The sequence below is a fragment of the Gouania willdenowi genome, chromosome 18 (genome assembly GCF_900634775.1).
Source record: "Gouania willdenowi chromosome 18, fGouWil2.1, whole genome shotgun sequence".
Lineage (NCBI taxonomy): Eukaryota > Metazoa > Chordata > Actinopteri > Blenniiformes > Gobiesocidae > Gouania > Gouania willdenowi.
The window spans coordinates 10243447-10252953 of NC_041061.1; positions in this window are offsets into that span (position 1 = coordinate 10243447).

Sequence of the window (9507 nt, forward strand, 5' to 3'; positions counted from 1 at the left end):
TGTGCGATTTCTTTTTTGCATTTGCGTTTTCTTTATTGCGTTTGTATTTTGTCTTTTGTGTTTGCGATTTCTTTTATTGTGTTTGTGTTGAGAAATCGCAAACGCAAAAGACCTTCGTCTTTTGTGTTTGCGATTTCTTTTTTGCTTTCATATTTTGTCTTTTGTGCTTGCGTTTTCTTTTTTTGGGTTTGTTTTTTCTTTTTTGCATTCATCTTTTGTGCTTGCGATTTCTGATTTGAGTTTTCTATATTCGTATTTCGTTTTTGGTGTTTGTGTTTTTTTTTTTTTTTGCGTTTTTTGTTTATTCTTTTGTGTTTGTGTTTTCTCTTTTGCATTCGTGCTTTGCACTTCAGAGCCACCGTACAAAACACCTAAAACGTGCACCAGTAATTTAGTTTTTGTGCGAAACTTTACATTCCACGTCATTAGTTGTCCATTGTGACAATCATTGCTTGTTTTAACACTTTTGTGTAATTTAAACCAAAAAAGACACTATATTTACTAATATCAAAGCAGCAATATAATCAAAATATATCATTGGAACGGAACTTAAGCTATCGTAACCAAGGGGCCGTGTTAGTGTGTGCCTTTTGTGTCGTCAGTATACTGCATGTGTAAAAATATAAAATTTTTATTTTAATTCAGCCACATTTATCACTTTTTAGTACGGGTTCAGTTTATATTTGTCATTGTTGTGTGAAAGAGTCGCGAAAAAGACACTGTATAAAAGATTTTATCCTCCACAGATTAAATTATCTATCAGTTCCCCAAAGAGGACATTTCTCATTATTTTCTAATGAATTGTTTGTCTGTGTGTGTGTGTATGTGTGCGTGTGTGTGTGTGTGATCATCAAAATCTGTCGTGTATTTTCTGGTGTGAAAAACAATCGTAAATAATGTGTGAATAGAATTATCTGCGTGTGTGTGTGTGTGTGTGTATACGCACTGAAAATTGTGTTTTTGTCATTAAAATTGGCTTAAATTGTTGTCATTGGAGAAATAATTGTGTGTTTCAGCCTCAATACAATTTGAACAGAAGAAAAATGTTTTAAAAAAACTTCTATTTAACTGTTTTTTTCTCTGAAGAGTAAATAATACTGGGTAAAAAATAATCAGTTAGCATCATTCTACCTCCAAAAAAACTTGTTTGATCAAAAATTGTTTCATCAATTGTTATCAAAGACTTTCTTGATTTGGAAGCTAGTAGCTAATATCATGCTAGCCTCCATAAAAATATTCAAAAAGACTTAAATATAAACACCATTAGGAAAAGGTAATACTTGACTTAATTTGTTAGGGAACTAAAACATTGAGCCTAAATGGAAGTGTGATAAATTAGTGTAAATGTGACGCTTTTATGCTTTAACACAGTGATGAGCCGCAGACATGTGACACATTATCAATATTTATAGAATAATGATCAAACTGAGCATTAATACAGGGAAGATTAAAAGGTTTGTGTGTCTTGTCATTTTGTAAATTTGTGTTTTTATTCTTTTTTTTTTTTTTGGAGTAATTTTGTGTATGTTTTACAATTTGTGTTTTTGGTTATTTTGGGGGCTGCACAAAATTAAACCCCATGGCCGCTTGTGGCCCCTGTTTGTGGGAGGAATAGGCAAAATGAAACCTACTTACAGTAGGTACAAGCAAAATGACTGATTTAGAAATACACTCAGAAAAGTAGAAATTACACAACTCCGTTACAGTAACGTGAGTACTTGTAATCCGTTACTTTCACCTTCTGCTTTTTGTTTTCATGCATTTACTGTCGTGTAACTAATGATGTATTATCTACTTCTTTAAACATCTATTAAATAGTAAATTTAACTTTTTTTTTTTTTTTTTTTTTTTTTTTACAACTTTTCAGTCTTTGAATAGATTAATTTCACACCAGCGTAAATGGTTAATAAGTGAACATGCACACACAGACACACCCTCACAGATCAAACATCACTGTACACTATAAATAACCTGTTGCCCATGACGTCACATGAGCTAATCAAAGCAGCTGGGTCATTCAAACAGTGGGCGGGGCTTAAGTCCAGGCGTTGACAGGTCACCTTTAGAAGCAGCTGAAGGTGAGCAATCGGCAGGTGGAGCCATGCATGCATCCGTACCTTTTTTAAACACATGGAGGCTTTAGGGTGTTAAACCGGTCACAGAGGAGCTGAATGATTGACAATAGGAACCACACAAAAGCCGCGTGCTAATATTGACTCCTGTTGCGTGTTTACTTTAGCTCAGGATGAGAAAACAAAAGGGCGTGGCCTTTAATACAGGTTTTCTCACAGTGCTTTTAAATCCCATATATTAAAGCACACAAAGGGCTTAATAAAGCTCTATAGTTACGCCTATTTTCCATTAATTCATGTGCAGGAAACAAATACTAAAGCTAGGCTGAGGTAGCGTCACTGTATCAGGCTGTTAGCTAGTTGCTAGCATGACGCGGCAGTGTTTGGACTAAACCGGTTCATTTTCAAGTGATCTTAAATATTTCTAACCACCTATCTTTAGCTGTTATCTATGGAAGAGAATTAGGGCCCCCCAAAAAAACAGAGCCAGTAGTTAGAAAAAAAGAAGAAAAAACAGCGAGTAGTAGAAGTATTTTATTTCTTTTCTTTTTTCTTTTTTTTTAAATTCTGATTATTCATTAATTTTTTTAGTCTAGTTTTTTTTTTTTGTTTTTTTTTTTCGAGTCCTTTTTTTGGGATGCCTGCAAATCCTCCCACACAAAACACAGGTGGAGACAGGAAGTGAGTTTCTGAGTGGCTGGAGGAAGAAAACAAGTGAAAATGACAAAATGTTCAGATTTTCTCTGTGAGCGAGGGGTTTGTACAGTCCTCTGGAACCCCTCGCTCACGGAGAAAATCCGAAAATTATCATCATTATCATTTTCATTTGTGTTTTTTTTTCTCCAGCCACTCAGAAACTCACTTCCTGTCTCCACCTGTGTTTTGTGTGGGAGGAGCTTGCAGGCGCCCCCCCCCCCCCCCCCCCCCAAAAAACAAAAAAAAAAAACAAAAACATAGTAATTCAGACTTTAAAAAATCAAGGGGAATAAAAAATTATAATAATAATAAATTAAGATTAAAAAAAAAAAATATTACTTCCACTACTCGCTGTTTTTTTTTTTTTTTTTTTTACTATTGGCTCTGTTTATTTCTTCTTTTTAAGTGGCCCTAATCCTCTTTCGTAATTATCTGGCAATCATTTTGCTTGTGTTAAAACATCCTTCATAGCATTTTCAGTTTTGTTTTGGTTATAGCTTCAATCTTGAGAAAACACACCACAATGGGTTTTAGAGTAGATTTAATAATTAACTGATGAAGTAAAACATTAGCAAAGCTGTGTTTGGGGGTTTTCCAACCAAAGGGTGACTCTCACCAGGATGTTTTCTTCCATTTATTTATTTATTTTTAAAGTTAATAGTTACACAGACTGGTCCTGTTGGTGGAAAACTAAACTAAAGGCTGAACTTGTGTTATCATCAGCAAACATGTGGGTTTCTGTTTGTTATTAAGGTTTCATTCAAATCAAGGACAAAAATCCCAATGGACAATATTTCAGTTTTTATTTATTTATCCAATACCTAACCATAACTGTAATTAAAATAAAGTATTTCTCATAAAACAGGGGTGTCAAACTAGTTTTAGTTCAGGGGCCAAATACAGACCAGTTTGACTTTAATGGGGCCATTGAAAAAGAGCAATTTCAACATTAATGTGCCCTGGTTTGCACTTTTATGTAGAAATGATATATAAATGATAAAGTATATGAGTATATCAGTCCCTGCAGGATTTCCCTGATTTACGGAATATGGGGAAATTTGCCAGATTTTGGAAAAACAGTTCAAAATGACTGCTGTCATGTGATATAAGAAGTGGAAAACTTACCTCTGCAAATATTGTGGATTTTAATTGAATTTACAACTGAATTACTTGATTAGTGTTTCATTTTTTATATATATATATATATATATATATATATATATATATATAAATTTTGACTTTCTCGAGAGGGCCGAATTTGATGCCCTAAAGGGCAGGATTTGGGCCCCCGGGCCTTGGGTTTGAAACGGTCATAAAATATAGGTAATTATTTTATATTTATATATGAGACTGGGATTTTCTACAACAGGGTTGGGATTTTGCTCTGTTCCCTATTGTACCCCTATAATTAGGGGGTCTTTACCCTGGCATAGGAATAATTGTAAAACCATTTGGTCCAGTTTGCTTTCACACTGGGGCCTATGTTCAAAATCACATACTTTTCCCAAGATGCATTTCAAACCTACAACGACAAAAACCTGAAGCACTCTGAGGCTAAATATCTGTTTATTCTCCACTTTTGAAAGTTCTGAAAACATTTTAAGCGAGAAATTGAACAAGTAGTAAATAAGTTGTGCTACCGACAAAACTTCCTCTGAGCTTCAAAACAAGAGCCCTATTTACAAAAGCGCTAAAATGAATGGAAGACAAGAAGAGATGCTTTTACTTTGAAAAGAGAATGTCCAGATATAATATATTTGGGCATTTCTTGCGTACTCAATCTTTCCATGCTATCTAATGTGAACGCACTACATACTCATTTTGACGTCAGTAAGAGTAATATGTGATTTCGAACACAGCTTGGATGTTTAAAATTGGACTAAATTGGCAGAGTAACATATCTGCAGGTCTGTCAAGTTTTCTATTGTGGTTAAACGTGCATTAAAACCTTTTTTTCAAGGTCAATTTCATTAATTGTGCATAACTAAATATGCTGAATACTACACATTGCCTCACAGTAATGAGATGAGCTGCTTATTGTTTTTCTGTGCGTTCTTGTGGATCTGTAATATCATTGTCAGCGTGTTGAAATAAAAGGAAACGACTGGAACAAACGGCACTCTTGGCTGGCATGTTCTCTTTAAACACCAGTGCCTTGTTCCCTGTGAGACGTTGGTGTGTTTGTTGTGCCACCATTAAATATGACTCCAACAAAGCCTTGAGAAAAACAAACACGCAAAGGGAGCGCAGGCACCTTAGGGACTCTCGGTATCCGGCTGCCTAATGAAGCTAATAAAAACAACGTGAAGGAATCTGACACACACACACACACACACTCTTTATCCACTCACAGCAGGTTGTGTGTTAGATTAGCTTGTTGCTAAAGTGCAAGCTATCAGAAAGCGAAGGCTAACTAGTTCTGAAATGTTAATTAGTTAAACGGAGGTTTCAGAGGACGTGTAACGCTAAAGAAAACACTAGATTTCATCAGGGTATACGACGTGTATATTTGCCTGTTTGTGTCTTGGGAACTCATTAAGAGGAAACCTCAACGTAAACGAAGCGAGAAACAACAAAGACCTGTTAGCTTCCTGAGTATACTGTACAGTATATAGTTGTATAGTATATTTTATATATGAAATAATATAAAGTATATATTAAAAAAACAACAGTGTTATTGTGAATTGATTCTTCCAAAGGTAATACTGAGGCTTTATCAGCCTTTCACGGACCGAATCCTTTCAGATCCTTTGAACGCATGCGCGTAAACTAAGGCCGACCGGATGTAGATGTGTGTGTGTGTGTGTGTGTGTGTGTGTGTGTGTGTGTGTGTGTGTGTGCATGCATGTGTGTGCCTTAAATGGATCTGAAAGGATTCAGTCCATGAAAAGATTAGGTAGTGACAATAGCATTAGCCTAGCAATAGCATTAGCCTAACAATTGCATTAGCCTAGCTATATCATTAGCCTAACAATAGCATTAGTCTAGCCATATCATTAGCTTGGCAATAGAATTAGCCTGGCAATAGCATTAGCCTAGCGATGGCATTAGCCTAACAATAGCATTAACCTAGCCATATTATTAGCTTAGCAATAGCATTAACCTGGCAATAGCATTAGCCGAGCAATAGCATTAACCTAACAATCGCATTAATGTTGGCTATTGCTAATGCTCGGTTAATGCTAACTATTGTGTACCTGGTAAAGTTGAAACAGAGAAGCTGATTTTATTTTGCTTAAAATATATATTAATACTAAAATTATATAGTTTTATTTATTTATTTTTTTAAGGAAATAAGCCTTTTATTGGACAGTGTTTTTCAAATACATATAAAATGAAGAATAAGTACTCGATTAAATAGTAAAAATGTAAATATATTTGGGTCAATATTCATAAGTCTTTTATTTGATCATGTTATATATAATATAAAATAATTCATCCATTTCCTGGCTCTCCAGGTGAATCACATCATTCCTAATGAGCTCAGCTGTGCTGCTCCACGAGGAAGGAGATCCATGTCGTGAACCGCTGTGTGCGTGTGAGTCTTTACATTTATTATCAAAGACTGTTTTCAAAGATAAATGTGAAAAAAATTGTGGACTCTCAACTATTAGTCCTTCTTCTGTGATCTTTACCTTCTATTTCTGTAGCTTTAGTTTAAACTAGAAAAACAACATCATTTCCTAAGTTCCAGGTGTGCTCTGAACTATTTCTCTATGTGATGAATGGGCAAAAAATTGGGCAGGAAATGTAGATAAATATCACCATGTATGGGTTTATGTAAATTGTATCAAATAAAAACCAATCGATGAATAACTGACAAATCAGCCTTTTCTGAATCATGAGTAAACTTAAGTGTCAAACTTATTATAGTTCAGAGACCAAATACAGACTAGTTTAATACCAAGTGGGAGAGAAAACAACAGTAGTTTGCACTTCAACGTATAATTGATATAAAGTATGTTAGACACCAACAATATCCAAGCAATACGTGGCAGCAGCTGTCAGTGCCTACATCGTCTCAACTTCAAATTTCATTGGTTTTGTGACAATTTTTTTGCCTTTTTGTGGGATTAAAATTGCAGTGTTTTTAAAAAACGCAGCAGTTTTTTTTTCAACAATTTGATTGCAGTCATGTGATTTATGTGGGGGAAAACATATTGAATCTATGACATTTGAAGGGTTGTGATAGCTACAACTGAAATAGTTTGTAATTTACACCGTGACTCATGTTTTCTGTTATTTTTACTATTTCTGCGAGCTGAAATCATCTTGAGTCGCTTTCATGGGTACTTGTACTTTTTTGAGTATATTTCTGAATCAGTCATTTTACTTGTACTTTCGTACATTTTTAAAGAAGTAAAGAAATTGTTACATTTCTACACCCAACCATTACTGATTAAATTATGATCTATTGTTTTAAAGTGATCAACAGACATTGTGAAACTACAAAAAAATGAAATGACCAGACAACAATTAAATGCATCACATCATAGCCGACCAATCAGATTAAACGTAACATTAGGCACCAAAACAGCATTGATTGGAGTTATGTAGTTATACTTACAGCCTTACAATTTAATGGAATTTATCAATGTTCATTTATTTCAATAAGAATGATACATTTTGACAAACTTTTTTTTTTATACAGATGCCTTTGTGGAAAATAAATTAAGTTCTAATTGGGCAAAATTTGGTCTCTTTCTTTTTAAGTTCACACATGAGATGTTTACTGTACGCAAGGGAACCGTGGCAAGATTTATTAGCAAAAATAAAGGTGGGGTTATATAATAACTGATAAAAACTTTAAAATAAAGAGAGATCTGTTGCAGGATGAATGAGCTGTGAAACCTGTGAAGGGTTATAATTGTGCTAAAACACTCTTTTGGGATCAGAAACCAATGAAATTCTTATATTTCTGTTGCTTTTATCAAGCTATATTGTTTGTATCGTGATTATAAAAACTTTAATATTAAACTTTAATTTGTGCTCATGGAGAAACCGATTTCATCAGAAAAAGCCTTCGGAGCACTCTAGCGTTTAAAGCGTTTTTAGCCATGGTATAATACCACCATGGCGTCTTGTTCAGTCATATAAACCCAGTTTGAGTGTAGGAGGGGTTTTTGTAGATGTTAGGAACAGATCCACTAGAGTCATCACCAGGTCTCTGCTCTCGCTCTTATGTTGACTTCTAACAGCGTCTCCTGCCATCAGATTCCCAGCAGGAGTTTTTTTTTTTTTTTGGTTGAAGTTTCCATGGTTTGCGTTTGCGTGCTGTGTGCAAAGCCCAGAGGTCTTCATTAGTGGGGGGCCCCACGGGCCCTGGACGACACCTGCTGAGGCTCCGACTTCTGCCATGGTTGGCTTTCAAACAACCGTCCCTCGACGACCGCTCAGTGGAAGAAGTAGTAGAGAAACAGCCCTAGAAAGCACTGGACTGTTTGTGGGTTGATGATTGACATATTTTCAACATTTAGCTCACTTTCCTCACATTTGGGTAATTTTTCTTTCATTTGAAACAAATTCATGTAAAACAGCATGTTCTGCTAAAAATATGTAAAAGTTAAATCAAGTGTTTGATGTAAAAGTTAAATCTAAATGGTAAATGTCAATCTAAATGTTAAATTTTAATTAAATGTTAAATCTAAATCTAAAATATTAAATCTAAACGGTAAATGTCAATCTAAATGTTAAATTTGAATTAAATGTTAAATCTAAATCTAAAATATTAAATCTAAATGTGTAAATTTAAATCTATATGTTACATACTCAATCTAAATGTCAAATATTCAATCTAAATGTTAAAAGTTACGTATTGAATTTGAAAGTTAAATCTAAATCTGAAATGTTAAATTTAAATCTAAATGTTACATATTAAATTTGAATATTAAATCTAAATGTCAAATATTAAATCTAAATGTTAAATAATAAATCTAAATGTTAAATAGTAAATCTAAATCTAAATGTTAAATAGTAAATCTAAATGTTAAATCTAAGTGTTAAATCGGTTGCCAAGTGGAAAGCTAAATATTTAGAAATTATACAAAGTGGGCTGGTTGGCCTGTTAATCACGCGGCCTAAACGTGTGAATTTCTTTAGATTTACAGCAATATTTGTGATAATTACTTTTCTCGTAAAAAATAAAATTGTCAATCTAAATGTTAATTCTAAAATATGAAATCTAAATGTGTAAATTTAAATCTAAATGTTGCATATTAAATATAAATGTTGCATATTAAATCTAAATGTTAAAAATTAAACCTAAATATTATATCTAAATGTTAAGTAATAAATCTAAATGTTAAATTTAAATATGAATGTTAATAAATGTGGGCTGCAACAATATAATAAAACAAACCCAATCTTCAAGGCTTTTATTTTACAGTACAAATGTAACGAGTACAAATGATTTGGCAGGTAAAAGAAAAACGCTAAAACACATTCAGAACTTCATTGAAAAAAAAAACGAGAAAAGCTTTTTAGACTTTACAAGATTAGTCGTTATCAAATGAATATATTTGTGCACCACCCAGCCTCGCTTCGTTCATAATAAGGCACATCAGCTGTTTATTAATATTGATACGATACAGTGTATTTATGGGGGCTTTAGTGAATTCTACTTAAATGTGGTTAACATCGAGTACATTTTATTAAAAAAAATAAGGGGTTTAAGCGCATTCTGTGAGTGAAAGGTCACAAATAAATCCCCAAAAACCTAGCAGGAAATGTTAAAAGAACC